At 38.3% G+C, this 17,354-nt stretch overlaps 1 protein-coding gene across 5 annotated transcripts in view; it reads right to left on the bottom strand.

Annotated features, from left to right (window-relative positions):
* Positions 1–17,354, bottom strand: part of LOC130682073 (F-box-like/WD repeat-containing protein TBL1X) — a 261,269-nt gene that overhangs the window by 70,243 nt on the left and 173,672 nt on the right. For 4 of the 5 annotated variants that reach the window (XM_057496204.1, XM_057496205.1, XM_057496207.1 and 1 more), the window contains exons 3-4: positions 1,759–1,835; positions 1,605–1,642 (exon numbers count right to left, since the gene is read on the bottom strand). The gene's annotated coding sequence lies outside the window, so the exon portion shown is untranslated. The remainder of the gene's footprint in view (positions 1–1,604; positions 1,643–1,758; positions 1,836–17,354) is intronic. The other variant, XM_057496206.1, reaches the window with a different exon arrangement.

The raw sequence follows: 17,354 nt of genomic DNA, 5'->3' as shown, positions 1-17,354 counted from the left end.
AATCTTCTGAAGCATAACGAACAAGTTCTTACATAGTGAGTAAGTTCTTACATGGTGAACAGTGCAAGGGCAGTCATCACAGAAACTTTCGGTTTTGATCACGTGTCATGAACTATAAACAATCAAGTCAGATATGATTATTCGTTTGATTTTTATACTTGATTTATATGTGAATCCCACATTTCTCCCATATTTTTTTTTTACTAAAACGCTGAGTTTGTACGTAGATGCAAGATAAAGATAGAAAAACATAATTTAGTGCTGTAAGAGGGTAAATGTAGATGATCAGGTCTGTGCCTATAGACTAAGTATTAATCCAAGCTATACAAGGGCAATAAAACATCCAAGGGTGCAGAAGATTTCTCTCAGAACAGGGGGGGTGAGGTTCTAAGCCTCACCTATGTTGATCCCCAATTTCTCACCTGATGGCCCCCCTGCGACTGTGCCTGTCTTAGGTTGTTCCTCCCTTGAGGAAGCTTACCCGTCTCTGGCTAACCAGTCATCTTCCGGGGCCATACAGGGAAATGTAAAGTTGGTAAGTGAGAGAGAAGCAATATTCTTTGAAAAGGTTAGCTTTTTACTTCTTTGCAGATTTATACCCCGTGGCTTCTATGCCCAGCATTTTTCTTGAGGTATCTTTACCACTTGGAGAATTTAATTTGTCTGATTTTTCTCAAACTATTCAAATTCAGTTAGATAATATCCACCATATTATTGATAAGTTTTTACAAATGCCTAGGATACCTAACTGGTTTTCCTGGTTTAACTGGATATGGCTGGTAATTGTAGGTCTGCTTTTGTTATGTATCTATATTCCTATTCTGTTAATGTGTGTATGCAATTTAATTAGTAGTTTGTTAAAACCTATGCATGTTTATGTTACTCTACAAGAAGTTATGTCAAAGAAATAATCAATCTTCCCATGCTTCCTTCCATCTGCTACTTCAATAGCTTTTCTTCCTCCTTCCTAATTACAACCCTTTAGTAGAATTCGTGCCTCACATCAGTATGTTTTTAAAGTCACAAAAGTTCTGTATTTTTTCTCAAAAACAAAACAAAACAAAAAGGAAATACTAAAATCCCACCTACTAAAAGGGAATGTTTTACAGAACTTATTCTTGGTGGCAGGGGGCTGATCATCTGTTTTAGTTTGGGATGTGGGCTTCAACACTTACATACCCAAGATTGTTAATTTGCTCTTCTGGTACCTTACTCATCTCATTAGACAGATAAAGAGTAATCTATGTATTTTTCTAATAACTTTCAAGATTAACTAGCAAATCAATCTGCAAAGAGATATGAATCATATTGAGAAACCAACAGAGCAAAGAATCATGATGGGAAAACAAATAAAATCTAGACTCATGTACCCAATTATAATTAATCTTTTAGCTTAATTTTAACTCACAATTGAAGAGTGAATTGATTTTATTTGAAAAGAGGGATTGACTTTAGAAGGAGGCATCCTCTCCCGGTAATACCCAGAAAAGTTTGCAATAGCTGGTTCAGTAGCCAAAATTCTTAGAAGGCAATAAAAGGCTGATTCATCATGTAAAGTTGACTAAATATAGCCCATAATGATTTAAACATGCTGTATCTATTACCTTCAGTTTCAGCAAGGAGAAAGGCCTGCAACTTCCTCCTGAAAAAAACATTTAAAAATAGAACATGTTCAGTTTTGGCAAAACACATTTCTTCTTCTCAAACAGATCTTGGCAGAAGGACAAAGATCCAGGGGTGGGATGGTGGGAGGCATACCTTTATGGTGACTACATGTGTGGACCTTTGGACCAGTCAGCATCCGACCATACAGACTGCCAAGTGGCTGCCAAGACCTGGTGGGGTGAGAAACAGGAACATTTGAACATAAACAAACAACAACTTTAAAATTCCTCAGGAATTATTCCTGCTAACCTCTCTTCCAATCGATGTTTCCTCTTTCTGGTCAATGACATTGCTTTCTCTTTCATCCCAACTGAAACTTATTTTACTGTCTCATAATTTCCATCTTAAACTTCAACCCACACTATGTAGTTTTACATGCAAAGTGAAAAAAGGAGCAATTAAAATGGCCAGTTCATATTATTATATGTGTAGAAATTCTGGGAGGAAAGCCAAGATGGTAGTGTGAGTAGGGCAGCGGAAATCTCCTTCCAAAACCATACATATTTTTGAAAATACAACAAGTACAACTATTCCTAAAAGAGAGACCAGTGGATATAGTAAAACAGCAAGGCCACATCTACACCTGTGAGAACTAAGAATCTCACGAAGGGGAGAAGATACAAGCCAAGACCAGCAGAACCTGAATGCTCCCCCTACCCTGGCTCCCAGCGGGAGGAAAGGAGTCAGAGGAGGGAGGGAGTGAAAGCCCAGGACTGCTAAACAACCAGTTTTAGTAACCTTCACCGGGAACACAGACACACAGTGCACAGTATGCTGCATATTAGAGAAATGGAAAAGGAAAATCTGTGAGTGGGACCCTACAACCAGGTCCCCTGGGACAAAAGAAAAGTGAGTGCTTTTTGAAAGTCTCAAAGGGACAGGGACCTCAGAGCTGGATGGAATCATAATGGCACACTCAGCACAGCTGCTGGGAATCCCAGTGAACTCGAGGCATCCTAACCCTCTGGGCAGCAGCAGAGCTCTGAAGCCCCTTGCAGCAACAATCAGCCAACCCGTTGTTCACCCAGCCAGCACAGCCCCCGACACAGTGGCCCAGTAGCCTGAGAGAGGTGGCGGTGGAGTGGCCTGGGAGTGGGCACATGAGCCAGTGGCAGCAGCAGCTGAGCATGCCTGTGGTAGTAGTGAAGCAGCCCGGGAGCAGCCGTGCCCCCAGTAGCCACCCAGAATCTCCTCCTAGTGCACAGATGCCCAGGCCAGACCCAAAGGATGCTGCCAGTGTGCAGCTGCCCAGCGCAGGGAGAAGAAACCAGAGCAAGGTGTGAAGGGCTGCCGCTCTTGCAGAAGAGCACACCCGGCAAGCCTCTCACTACCCACAGGGCTCTGGGCTACCCAGATGATGACTCCACCATGGCAGCTTAGGGGATTAACCTGGAGGCTGCTCCAGGAGTGCGGGTAACCAGCACAGGCAGAAGAGAAGGGCAAGGTGAACAGCAAACAGGAAAGGACTTTGTTCTCCCAGCTGACACATGTGCAACCTGCCTACAGCTGCCTCTATCGCCATGAAAAGGCAGAAGAATCTGGCCCAGTCCAGAATTACTCAGACGACCCTGGAGAGGGCATGGGGAGATAGATATGACCAATCTTCCTGAAAAAGAATTCAAAATAAAAGTCATAACCATGCTGATGGACCTGCAGAGAAATACAAGAGCTAAAGGAGCAAGTAGGGAGGGAGAATACAGAAATAAAACAATCTCTGGAAGGACTTAAGAGCAGACTGGATGAGGTGCAAGAGGCCACTAATGGAATAGAAATCAGAGAACAGGAGTACAGAGAAGCTGAGGCAGAGAGAGATAAAAGGATCTCGAGGAATGAAAGAATATTAAGAGAATTGTGTGATCAATCCAAATGGAACAATATTCACATTATAGGAGTACCAGAAGAAGAAGAGAGAGAAAAAGGGATAGAAAGTGTCTTTGAAGAAATAATTGCTGAAAACTTCCCAAAATTGGGGGAGGAAATAGTCTCTCAGACAATGGAGGCCCACAGAACTCCCAACACAGGGGACCCAAAGAGGACAACACCAAGACATATAATAACTAAAATGGCAAAGATCAAGGACAATGACAGAGTATTAAAGGCAACCAGAGAGAGAAAAAAGGTCACCCACAAAGGGAAACCCATCAGGCTATCATCAGACTTCTCAACAGAAACCTTACAAGCCAGAAGAGAATAGCATGATATATTTAATGCAATGAAACAGAAGGGCCTTGAACCAAGGATACTGTATCCAGCAAGATTATCATTTAAATATGGAGGGATTAAACAATTCCCAGACAAGCAAAAGTTTAGGGAATTTGCCCCCTTTAAACCACCTCTACAGAATATTTTAAAGGGACTACTCTAGATGGAAGCACTCCTAAGGCAAAATAGATGTCAACTGAGAAAATAATATCACAGCAAAGAAAGCAGACCAACCAAATACTAACTAAAGGCAAAAAATAAAATCAACTACTCACAAAAGCAGTCAAAGGAAACACAAAAGAGTATAAAATAAAACACTCAACATATAAATATTGGAGGAGGAGAAATAAGAAGGGACGTAAAAAATCATCAGACTGTGCTAACAATAGCTAAATAAGCGAGTTAAGTTAGACAGATAGTAAAGAAGCTATCCTTGAACCTTTGGTAACAACAAATCTAAAGCCTGCAATGGCAACAAGTACGTATCTCTCAATAATCACCCTAAATGTAAACAGACTGAATGCACCAATCAGAAGACACAGAGTAACAGCATGGATAAAAAAGCAACACCCATCTATATGCTGCGTACAAGACTCACCTCAAACCCAAACACATGCACAGACCAAAAGTCAAGGGATGGAGAAAGATATTTCATGCAAACAATAGGGAGAAAAAAGCAGGTGTAGCAGTTCTGGTATCAGTCAAAATAGACTTCAAAACAAAGAAAGTAACAAGACATAAAGAAGGACATTATATAATGATAAAGGGCTCAGTCCAACAAGAGGTTATAACCATTATAAATATATATGCACCCAATACAGGAGCACTAATATATGTGAAACAAATATTAACAGAATTAAAGGAGGAAATAGAATGCAATGCATTTGTTCTAGGAGACTTCAACACACAACTCAATCCAAAGGACAGATCCACCAGACAGAAAGTAAGTAAGGACACAGAGACACTGTAAAACACACTAGAACAGACAGACTTAACAGACATCTACAGAACTCTTCACAGAAAAGCAGTAGGTTACACACTCTTCTCTCTGCACATGGAACATTTTCCAGAATAGACCACATATTAGGCCCCAAAAAGAGACTCAGTAAATTAAAAAAGATTAAAATTCAACCAACCAACTTCTCAGACCAGAAAGGCATAAAACTAGAAATAAATTGTACAAACAGAAACAGAAAACACAAATACATGGAGGCTTAACAACATGCTTCTAAATAGTCAATGAATCAATGACTAAATTAAAACAGAGATCAAGCAATATATACAGACAAATGACAATGGCAGCATAAAGCCCCAACTTCTGTGGGATGCAGCTAAGGCAGTTCTAAGAGGAAAGTATATAGCAATCCAGGCATACTTAAAGAAGGAAGAACAATCCCAAATAAATACTCTAAATCCCCAATTTTTGAAACTGGAAAAAGAACAAATGAGGCCCAAAGTCAGCAGAAGGAGGGACATATTAAAGATCAGAGAAGAAATAAATAAAATTGAGAATAATAAAACAGTAGAAAAAATCAGTGTGCAGAAATTCTGCAAGGGAAGACTCTCAAAGTAAATACATTTAATTTTACCTCACATATTGCTGCTACTATCATTTAATGATAATTAATGCCCATTTGAAATATCCTTGCCTTCAGGACTGTATCAGAGGCAACCAATAAATCCAACTGTAAACACCCTAAAGAAATTTTCTACACATCGCTGGAGGTAACATTTTCGATAACCATGGCATGCATGTTCGTGTGTATATAGTATATACCCACTCTCTAATGTTGTGCTCATAAAAACATAGAGCATTGGAACATTTTTTTCCTCCTCTGGCTTCCTTAAAATGAAGCAGAAGAAAAAGCACTGATGAAGGTCTCAATGCCTCTATCCATTTTACAGAGGCGCTGTCATATGCACTGATTTCTGAAGAAGCTAGACTTACAGCTGCTAAGATCATCCTCTACATCAGAAACTTGTTGCTATTTTCCAGTCCATGTAAAATAAACATAAAGCAAGTCAATTATCATTTACTTAATGATATTTACCTTGTTGATAAAATTTCTTTGGCTGGGAATGAATCCAAACTCCTGCAGTTTAAATTGTCTTCCATCATCAACAAGCTCAAGAATGAAGGAATGAAATGCCCACAATTTTCTCTAAATTTTCTTTCAGTAGTCTTAAGTGATAATAAAAAGCTGACAGTTTTAATGTAATTGAAACCCACAAGAAAAGCTATGAAGGTTTACTTATTAGTGAATTTATTTATTTATTCACTACTTTATTTATTTATCTATTTTGAGAGGGCATCTCTCATATTTATTGATCAAATGGTTGTTAACAACAATAAAATTCTGTATAGGAGACTCAATGAGCAATCATTAATCAACCCCAAGCCTAATTCTCAACAGTCTCCAATCTTCTGAAGCATAACGAACAAGTTCTTACATAGTGAATAAGTTCTTACATGGTGAACAGTGCACGGGCAGTCATATCACAGAAATTTTTGGTTTTGATCATGCATCATGAACTATGAACAACCAAGTCAGATATGATTATTCGTTTGATTTTTATACTTGATTTATATGTGAATCCCACATTTCTCCCTTATTATTATTATTTTTGTTTTAATAAAATGATGAAGTGGTAGGTAGATTCAAGATAATGGTAGAAAACATAATTTAGTGCTGTAAGAGGGCAAATGTAGAAGATCAGGTCTGTGCCTATAGACTAAGTATTAATCTAAGCTAGACAAGGGCAACAAAACATCCAAGGGTGCAGAAGATTTCTCTAAAACAAGAGCAGGGGTGAGGTTCTAAGCCTCACCTCTGTTGATCCCCAATTTCTCACCTGATGGCCCCCCTGCAACTGTGCCTGTCCTGGGTTGTTCCTCCCTTGAGGAATCTTACCCATCTCTGGCTAACCAGTCATCTTCCGGGGCCATACAGGGAAATGTAAAGTTGGTAAGTGAGAGAAGCAATATTCTTTGAAAAGATTAGCTTTCTACTTCTTTGCAGATTTATGCCCTGTGGCTTCTATGCCCAGCATTTGTCTTGAGGTATCTTTACCACGTGGAAGAATTATGATACTTGATAATTTTCTATATGAGGCAAAAATTCCACTGAAAGGATGTAATTAGGAAGGAAGAAGAAAAGCTATAGAAGTAGCAGATGGAAGAAAACATGGGAAGATTATTCCTATGACATATCTTCTTGTACAGTAACATAGCGTGTATAGGTTTTAAACTACTAATTAAATTGTGTACACACATTAACACTATAGGAAATACAGCTAAATAACCAAAGCAGACCTACAATTACCAGCCATAACCAATGAAACCAAGAAAACCATTTAGTTACCCTAGGCATTTGTGAAAACCTATTAATGATATGATGGATATTGTCTAACTGAATTTGAATAGTTTGAGAAAAATCAGACAAAATAAAAACACATTACTGGCAACTGTTCACATCCCATATGTTCTTTTAAGAGAAGATAGTCTGTAGTCACACGATTTTGGAGCACTGCAACTTGCACTTCTCCTAATTCTTGGTTGAGATCCGACAGTATAGATACAGTCAAATTTGTTGTTTTACTATATACACAGGCCAGCTTAGATATCTCCTTCTTCAGTCCAATGGCAAGTCCAGGAACCGGTGGGTTGAATGCAGCTACAATTGCAACAGTGCCAGGATCTGAGTTGAGGTTTTTTGATGATCATCTTCTGGAATGACTCTTCCAGAGGATGTTGACGTTGGAAGTTCTTCATATCGTATCTTAATTCATTTTCTCGGTAGCCAAATTAGACTTTGATCCTCTCTATAAATACAAACAAACCGTTTGCCCACACTGTGATATGACCTTTATACTATTGTGAAGAACCTATTGGAGATCACAACACAGGAACTACTTCTTTTTTTTTTAAAGAAAGGAATATGATCAGTAAAATTTACTTCCATAGGTGATCATCTGACACCCTCTAAAAGATCAAAATTAAGGATATGTAAAACATGCATTAATTGTTGATTTGCAGTTAGTTTTATCCTATCAAGTAGTAAACCCCTTTTCTTTTTCTTTTTTTGCAATCATTAAACTACAATTACATAAAGAATATTATGTTCACTAGGCTCTCCCCTATACCAAGTACCCCCACAAACCACATTACAGTCACTGTCCATCAGCATAGCAAAATGTTGTAGAATCACTACTTGTCTTCTCTGTGTTGCAAAGCCCTCCCCATTCTCACACACCCCACATTATGCATGCTAATCATAATACAGCCTTTCTTCTCCCCCCCTCCATCCCTCCTTACACAACCATCCTCCCCAGTCCCTTTCCCTTTGGTACCTGTTAGTCCATTCTTTGGTTCTGTGATTCTGCTGTTGTTTTGTTCCTTCGGTGTTTCCCTTTGTTCTTATACTCCACAGATGAGTGAAATCATTTGGTATTTCTCTTTCTCTGTGTGGCTTATTTCACTGAGCATAATACCCTCTAGCTCCATCCATGTTATTGCAAATGGTAGGATTTGTTTTCCTCATACAGCTGAATAATATTCCATTGTGTATATGTACCACATCTTTTATATACATTCATCTACTGATGGACACTTAGGTTGCTTCCAATTCTTGGCTATTGTAAATTGTGCTGTGATAAACATAGGGGTGAATCTCTCTTTTTCAGATTTGAGTGCTGCATTCTTAGGGTAAATTCCTAGGAGTGCAATTCGAGGGTCAAATGGTAAGTCTATTTTGAGCATTTTGAGGAACCTCCATACTGCTTTCCACAATGGTTGAAATAATTTACATTCCTACCAGCAGTGCAGGAGGGTCTCCTTTCTCCACAAACTCACCAACATTTGTTGTTGTTTGTCTTTTGGATGGTAGCCGTCCTTATTTGTGTGTGGTGATACCTCATTGTGGTTTTAATTTGCATTTCTCTGATAATGAGCAATGAGGAGCATCTTTTCAGGTGTCTGTTGGCCATCTGAATTTCTTTCTTGGAGAACTTTCTGTTCAGTTTCTCTGCCCATTTTTTATTGGATTATTTGTTTGTTGAGGTGGGTGAGCTCTTTATATATTTTGGATGTCAAGCCTTCATTGGACCTGTCATTTACAAATATATTCTCCCATACTGTAGGGTACTGTTTTGTTCTATTGATGGTGTTTTTTGCTGTACAGAAGTTTTCACCTAAATATAGTCTGACTTGTTTATTTTTGCTTTTGTTTTCCTTGCCCAAGGAGATATATTCAAGAAGAGGTCACTCATGTTTATGTCTAACAGATTTTTGCCTATGTTATTTTCTAAGGGTTTTATGGTTCCATGACTTACATTCAGGTCTTTGATCCATTTAGAATTTACTTTTTCATATGCAGTTAGACAATGGTCCAGTTTCATTCTCCTACATGTAGCTGTCCAGTTTTGCCAGCACCATCTGTTGAAGAGACGGTCATTTTCCCATTGTATGTCCATGGCTCCTTTATCAAATATTAATTGACAATATATGTTTGGGTCAATGTCTGGAATCTCTATAAACTATTCCACTCGTCTGTGGCTCTGTAGTTGTGCCAGTACCAAATTGTCTTGATTACTATGGCTTTGTAGTAGAGCTTGAAGTTGGGGAGTGAGATCCCCCCTACTTTATTCTTCTTTCTCAGGATTGCTTTGGCTATAGGGGTCTTTGGTGTTTCCATATGAATTTTTGAATTATTTGTTCCAGTTCATTGAAGAATGTTGCTGTTAATTTGATAGGGATTGCATCAAATCTGTATATTGCTTTAGGCAGGAAGGCCATTTTGATGATATTAATTCTTCCTAGCCAGGAGCATGGGATGAGTTTCCATCTGTTAGTGTCCCCTTTAATTTCTCTTAAGACTGTCTTGTAGTTTTCAGGGTATAGGTCTTTCACTTCTTTGGTTAGGTTTATTCCTAGGTATTTTATTCTTTTTGATGCAATTGTGAACGGAGTTGTTTTGCTGATTTCTCTATTGGTTCATTTTTAGTGTATAGGAAAGCCACAGATTTCTGTATGTTAATTTTGTATCCTGCAATTTTGCTGAATTCCAATATCATTTCTAGTAGTTTTGGAGTGGATACTTTAGGGTTTTTTATGTACAATATCATGTCATCTGCAAATAGTGCAAAGAAGAAGTTTAACTTATTCTTTACCAATCTGAATTCCTTGTATTTCTTTGTTTTGTCTAATTGCCATCGCTAGGACCTCCAGTACTATGTTAAATAGCAGGGGGTAGAGTGGGTATTCCTGTCTTGTTCCCAATCTCAGAGGAAAAGATTTCAGCTTCTCGCTGTTCAGTATGATGTTGGCTGTGGGTTTATCATATATGGCCTTTATTATGTTGAGGTATTTGAAATCTACACCCATTTTGCTGGGAGCTTTTAACATGAATGAAAGTTGAATTTTGCCAAATGCTTTTTCAGCATCTATGGTTATGATCATGTGGTTTTTGTCCTTCTTTTTGTTGATGTGGTGGATGATGTTGATGGACTTTGAATGTTGTACCATCCTTGCATCCCTGGGATGAATCCCACTTGTTCGCGGTGTATGATCCTTTTGATATATTTTTGAATTCGGTTTGCTAATATTTTATTGAGTATTTTTGCATCTACATTCACCAGGGATATTGGTCTGTAATTTTCTTTTTGGTGAGGTCTTTGCCTGGTTTTGATATTAGGTTGATGTTGGCTTCTTAGAATGAGTTTTGCAGTATTCCTTCCTCTTCTATTTTTTGGAGAACTTTAAAGAGAATGGGTATTATGTGTTCTCTGTATGTCTGATAAAATACCAAGGTAAATCTGTCTGGCCTGGGGGATTGATCTTGGGTAGTTTTTTGATTACCACTTCAATTTCTTTGCTCATAATTGGTTTGTTTAACTTTTGTGTTTCTTCGTTGGTCAGTCTTGGAAGGTTGTATTTTTATAGGATGTTGTCCATTTCTTCTAGGTTTTCCAACTTCTTAACACATAGGTTTTCATAGTAGTATTTAATAATTCCTTGTATTTCTGTGGAGTCTGTCATGATTTTTCCATTCTTATTTCTGATTCTGTTAATGTGCGTTGATTCTCTTTTTCTCTTAATAAGTCTGGCTAGAGCCTTATCTATTTTGTTTATTTTCTTAGAGAACCAGCTCTGTTTCATTGATTTTTTTTCTACTGTTTTATTCTTCTCAATTTTGTTTATTTCTTCTCTGATCTTTATTATGTCAATCCTTCTCCTGACTTTAGGCATCATTTGTTCTTCTTTTTCCAATTTCGATAATTGTGATGTTAGACTATTCATTTGGGATTTTTTTTCCTTCTTTAAATATACCTGGATGGCTATATACTTTCCTCTTAAGACTGCTTTCACTACGTCCCACAGAAGTTGGGGCTTTGTGTTGTTGTTGTCATTTGTTTCCATATATTCCTTGATATCTACTTTAATTTGTTTGTTGATCCATTGATTATTTAGGAGCATGTTGTTAAGTCTCCATGTGTTTGTGAGCATTTTTGTTTTCTTTGTACAATTTATTTCTGGTTTTATACCTTTGTGGTCTGAAAGTTGTTTGGGAGAAATTCAATCTTTTGGCATTTACTTAGGATCTTTTTGTGTGGTAGTATGTAGTCTATTCTGGAAAATGTTCCATGTGCACTTGAGAAAAATGTGTATCCTGTTGCTTTTGCATGTAGAGTTCTATAGATGTCTATGAGGTCCACCTGTTCTAGTGTGTTGTTCAGTGCTTCCGTGTCCTTACTTATTTTCTGCCCAGTGGATCTATCCTTTCGGGTGAGTGGTGTGTTGAAGTCTCCTAGAATGAATGCATTGCAGTCTATTTCCCACTTTAGTTCTGTTAGTATTTGTTTCACATATGCTGGTGCTCCTGTGTTGGGTGCATATATATTTAGAATGGTTATATCCTCTTGTTGGACTGAGCCCTTTATCATTATGTAGTGTACTTCTTTATCTCTTGTTACTTTCTTTGTTTTGAATTCTATTTTGTCTAATACTAGTACTGCAACCCCTGCTTTCTTCTCACTGTTATGTTTTTCCATGTCTTTAGTCTGTGCATGTGTTTGGGATTGAGGTGAGTTTCTTGTAAGCAACATGTAGATGGGTCTCACTTTTTTATCCATTTTATTACTCTGTCTTTTGATTGGTGTATTCAGTTCGTTTACGTTTAGGATGACTATTGAAAGATATGTTCTTATTGCCATTGAAGGCTTTCGATTCATGGTTACCAAAGGTTCAAGAGTGGCTTCTTTAGTATCTTACTGCCTAGCTTAGCTCGCTTATTGAGCTGTTATATACACTGTCTGGGGATTCTTTTCTTCTCTCCCTTCTTATTCCTCCTCCTCCATTCTTTAAATGTAGGTTGTTTTATTCTGTGCTCTTTTGTGTTTCCTTAAACTGCTTTTAGTGGGTAGTTGATTTTATTTTTTCCCTATAGTTAGTATTTGGTTGGTGTGCCTTCTTTGCTGTGATTTTATTTTCTCTGATGACATCTGTTGAGTCTTAGGAGTTCTCCCATCTAGAGCAGTCAATCTATAATACCCTGTAGAGGTGTTTTGTGGGAGGAAATTCCCTCAACTCTTGCTTTTCGGGCAATTGTTTAATCCCGTCTTCATATTTAAATGATAATTGTGCTGGGTACAGTATCCTTGGTTCAAGGCCCTTCTGTTTCTTTGCATCAAATATATCATGCCGGAGGCGGAGTCAAAATGACGGCATGAGTAGGACAGTGGGAATCTCCTCCCACACCCAAAAACATATATATTTTCGAAAATACAACAAAAACAACTAATCCTAAAAGAGAGACCAGAAGACACAGGACAACAACCTGACTACAGCCACATGTGCGAGATTCCAGCGCCTGTTGAAAGAGGTAAGATACAAGCCCTGGACCGGTGGGACCCGAGCACACCTCCCTCAAGCTCCCGGCGGGAGGGAGAGGGAGCCCAGGACTGCTAAACACCCAGCCCCAGCCACCCGCACCAGAGCACAGACACAGTGCATGCATGGAGGGCTGTAAACTAGGGAAATAGGGCAGCAAGACCTTGGAGCGGGTTCTGAAGCTGATGCCCCTGTGACAAAGAAAAGCAAGTGCTTTTTGAAAGTCTTAAAGGGACAGGGATTTAACAGCTAGACGGAAACAACACAGGTCACAGACCTGTGGCTAGAAATTACAGGGAAAACCGGGTGCACTAATCCCCGGGGAAAAATCTCTGAGACCCCTCACGGAGGTAAACAGCGAAACCGCCCATTACAACTCCAGGCGCTGCGAAAGCAGAGAAACAGCCTAAGGCAAAATAGGCCCACAGAAAGGAAAATTCCTACACATCAGCCGGGCAAGACACAAAGACCCAGCCTACACATAATTACCCAACACAAGCCACTAGGGATCTCAGTTGTCCCAGTAAATAAAGGCCAGGAGCAAGTGAAAAGTTTGGACCTCCCAGCTGACAGTCAATAGCACCTGTCAACATAAAAAGGCAAAAAAATATGATCCAGACAAGACTAACCCAGACAGCTTCGGCATCTGCTACATCTTCCCCTGAGAAGGAACCTGGGGAGATAGATTTAACCAGTCTTCCTGAAAAATAATTCAAAACAAAAGTCATAACCATGCTGATGGACTTGCAGAGAAATATGCAAGAACTAAGGAAGGAGAATACAGAAATAAAACAAGCTCTGGAAGGACTTCAAAACAGAATGGATGAGACGTAAGAGACAATTAATGGACTAGAAAACAGAGAACAGGAATGCAGAGAAGCTGATGCAGAGAGAGAGATAAAAGGATCTCCAGGAATGAAAGAATTTTAAGAGAAATGACTGAACAATCAAAACGGAACAATAGACGCATTATAGGGATACCAGAAGAAGAAGAGAGAGAAAAAGGAATACAAAGTGTCTTTGAAGAAATAATTGCTGAAAACTTTCCCAAACTAGGGGAAGAAATGGCCTCTCAGACCACAGAGGTACACAGAACTCCCATGACAAGGGATCAAAGAGGGAAAAACCAATACACATAAAAATTAAAATAGCAAAGATAAAAGAAAAGGACAAAGTATTAAAGGCAGCCAGAGAGAAAAAAAAGTTACCTACATAGGAAAACCCATCAGGCTATCATCAGACATCTCAACAGAAACTCTAAAGACCAGAAGAGAATGGCATGATATACTTAATGCAATGAAACAGAAGGGCCTTGAACAAAGACACCAGTATCCAGCACAAATACCATTTAAGTATGAAGGAGGGATTAAACAATTCCCAGACAAGCAAAAGTTGAGGGAATTTGCCTCCCACAAACCAGCTCTACTGGACATCTTACAGGGACTGCTCTAGATGGGAGCACTCCTAAAAAGAGCTCAGAACAAAACACCCAACATATGAAGAAGGAAGGAGGAGGAATAAGAAGGGAGGGAAATAAAGAATCATCAGACCGCGATTATAATAGCTCAATAAGCAAGTTAAGTTAGACAGTAAGATAGTGAAGAAGCTAACCCTGAACCTTTGGTAACTACAAACTTGAAGCCTGCAATGGCAATAAGTTCATACCTTTCAATAATCACCCTAAATGTAAATGGACTGAATGAACCAATCAAAAGACACAGAGTAATAGAATAGATAAAAAACCAAGATCCATTCATATGCAGCTTACAAGACATTCACGTCAAACCCAAAGACATGCACAGACATAAAGTCAAGAGATGGAAAAAGATATTTCATGCAAACAACAAAGAGAAGAAAGCAGGTGTGGGAATTCTGGTATCAGACAAAACAGACTTCAAAATAAAGAAAGTAACAAAAGTCAAATAAAGACACTACATCATGATAAAGGGCTCAGTCCAACAAGAGGATATAAGCATTCTAAATATATATGCACCCAACACAGGAGCAACAGCATATGTGAAACAAATACTAACAGAACTAAAGGTGGAAATAGACTGCAATGCATTCATTCGAGGAGACGTCAAAACACCACTCACCCCAAAGGATAGATGTACCAGGCAGAAAATAAGTAAGGACACGGAAGCACTGAACAACACAGTAGAGTAGATGGAACTAATTGACATCTATAGAAATCTACATATAAAAGCAACAGGATACACATTCTTCTCAAGTGCACATGGAACATTCTCCAGAATAGACCACATACTAGGCCACAAAAAGAGCCTCAGAAAATTCCAAAAGATTGAAATCCTACCAACCAACTTTTAAGCTCACAAAGCTATAAAACTAGAAATAAACTGTACAAAGAAAGCAAAAAAGCTCACAAAAACATGGAGGCTCAACAACACGCTCCTAAATAATCAATGGATCAATGACCAAATAAAAATGGAGATCCAGCAATATATGGAAACAAATGACAACAACAACACTAAGCCCCAACTTCTGTGGGACAAAGCAAAAGCAATCTTAAGAGGAAAGTATATAGCAATCCAAGCATATTTAAAAAGGAAGAACTATCCCAAATGAATGGTCTAATGTCACAATTATTGAAATTGGAAAAAGAAGAACAAATGAAGCCTAAGGTCAGCAGAAGGAGGAACATAATAAAGATCAGAGAAGAAATAACTAAAATTGAGACGAATAAAACAATAGCAAAAATTAATGAAACCAAGAGCTGGTTCTTTAAGAAAATAAAAAAATTTATAAGCCTCTAGCCAGACTTATGAAGAGGAAAAGAGAGTCAACACAAATAAACATTATCAGAAACGAGAAAGGGAAAATCACGACGGCCCCCAAGAAATACAAAGAATTATTAGAGACTACTATGAAAACCTATATGCTAACAAGCTGGGAAACCTAGGAGAAATGGATAACTTCCTAGAAAAATACAACTTCCAAGACTGACCCAGAAAGAAACAGAAAATCTAAACAGACCAATTACCAGCAACGAAATTGAAGCGGTAATAAAAAAACTACCAAAGAACAAAACCCCCGGGCCAAAGGGATTTACCTCGGAATTTTATCATACATACAGGGAAGACATAATACTTATTCTATTTAAAGTTTTCCAAAAAATAGCAGAGGAGGGTATACTCCCAAACTCATTCTATGAAGCTAACATCACCCTAATACCAAAAACAGGCAAAGACCTCTACAAATAAGAAAACTACAGACCAATCTCCCTGATGAACGTAGATGCAAAAATACTCAACAAAATATTAGCAAACTGAATTCAAAACTGCATCAAAAGGAATGTACACACCACGACCAAGTGGGATTCATCCCAGAGATCCGAGAATGGCACAACATTCAAAAGTCCATCAACATCGAAAAAAGAAAGACAAAAAGCGCATGATCATTTCCATAGATGCTGAAAAAGCATTTAACAAAGCTCAACATCCATTCATGATAAAAACTCTCAGCAAAATGGGAATAGAGGGCAAGCACCTCAACGTAATAAATGCCATCTATGAAAAACCCACTGCCAACATTATATTGAACAGCAAGAAGCTGAAAGCATTTCCTCTGAGATCGGGAACTAGACAGGGATGCTCACTCTACTCACTGTTATTTAACGTAGTACTGGAGGTCCTAGCCACAGCAATCAGAAAAAAACAAACAAATACAAGGAATCCAGATTGGTAAAGAAGAAGTTAAATTGTCACTATTTGCAGATGACATAATACTGTACGTAAAAAACCCTAAAGACTTCACCCAAAAACTACTAGAACTGATATCGGAAAACAGCAAAGTTGCAGGATACAAAATCAACACACAGAAATCTGTGGCTTTCCTATATACTAACAATGAACCAACAGAAAGAGAAATCAGGAAAACAACTCCATTCACAATTGCATCAAAAAAAAAAATACCTAGGAATAAATCTAACCAACGAAGTGAAAGACTTATACTCTGAAAAATACAAGTCACTCTTAAGAGAAATTAAAGGGGACACTAATAGATGGAAACTCATTCCATGCTCGGGCAAGGAAGAATTAATATCGTCAAAAAGGCCATCCTGCCCAAAGCAATATACAGATTTGATGCAATCCCTATGAAATTAACAGCAACATCCTTCAATGAACTGGAACTAATAATTCAAAAATTCATATGGAAACACCAAAGACTCCGAATAGCAAAAGCAATCCTGAGAAAGAGGAATAAAGTGTCAGAGATCTCACTCCCCAACTTCAAGCTCTACTACAAAGCCATAGTAATCAAGACAATTTGGTACTGGCACAAGAATAGAGCCACACACCAATGGAAAAGACTAGAGAATACAGACATTAACCCAGACATATATGGTCAATTAATATTTGATAAAGGAGCCATGGACATACAATGCTGAAATGACAGTCTCTTCAGCAGATGGTGCTGGTAAAACTGCACAGCTATATGTTGAATGAAAGTGGACCATTGTCTAACCCATATACAAAAGTAAACTCAAAATAGATCAAAGAACTCAATGTAAGTCATGAAACCATTAAAATCTTGGAAGAAAACATAGGCAAAAACATCTTAGACATAAACATGAGTGACC

This window comes from Manis pentadactyla, chromosome Y (genome assembly GCF_030020395.1).
Source record: "Manis pentadactyla isolate mManPen7 chromosome Y, mManPen7.hap1, whole genome shotgun sequence".
In the NCBI taxonomy this organism is placed as follows: Eukaryota; Metazoa; Chordata; class Mammalia; order Pholidota; family Manidae; genus Manis; species Manis pentadactyla.
The sequence above is the reverse complement of the archived record's forward strand: the minus strand, read 5'-3'. Positions and strand labels throughout refer to the sequence as shown.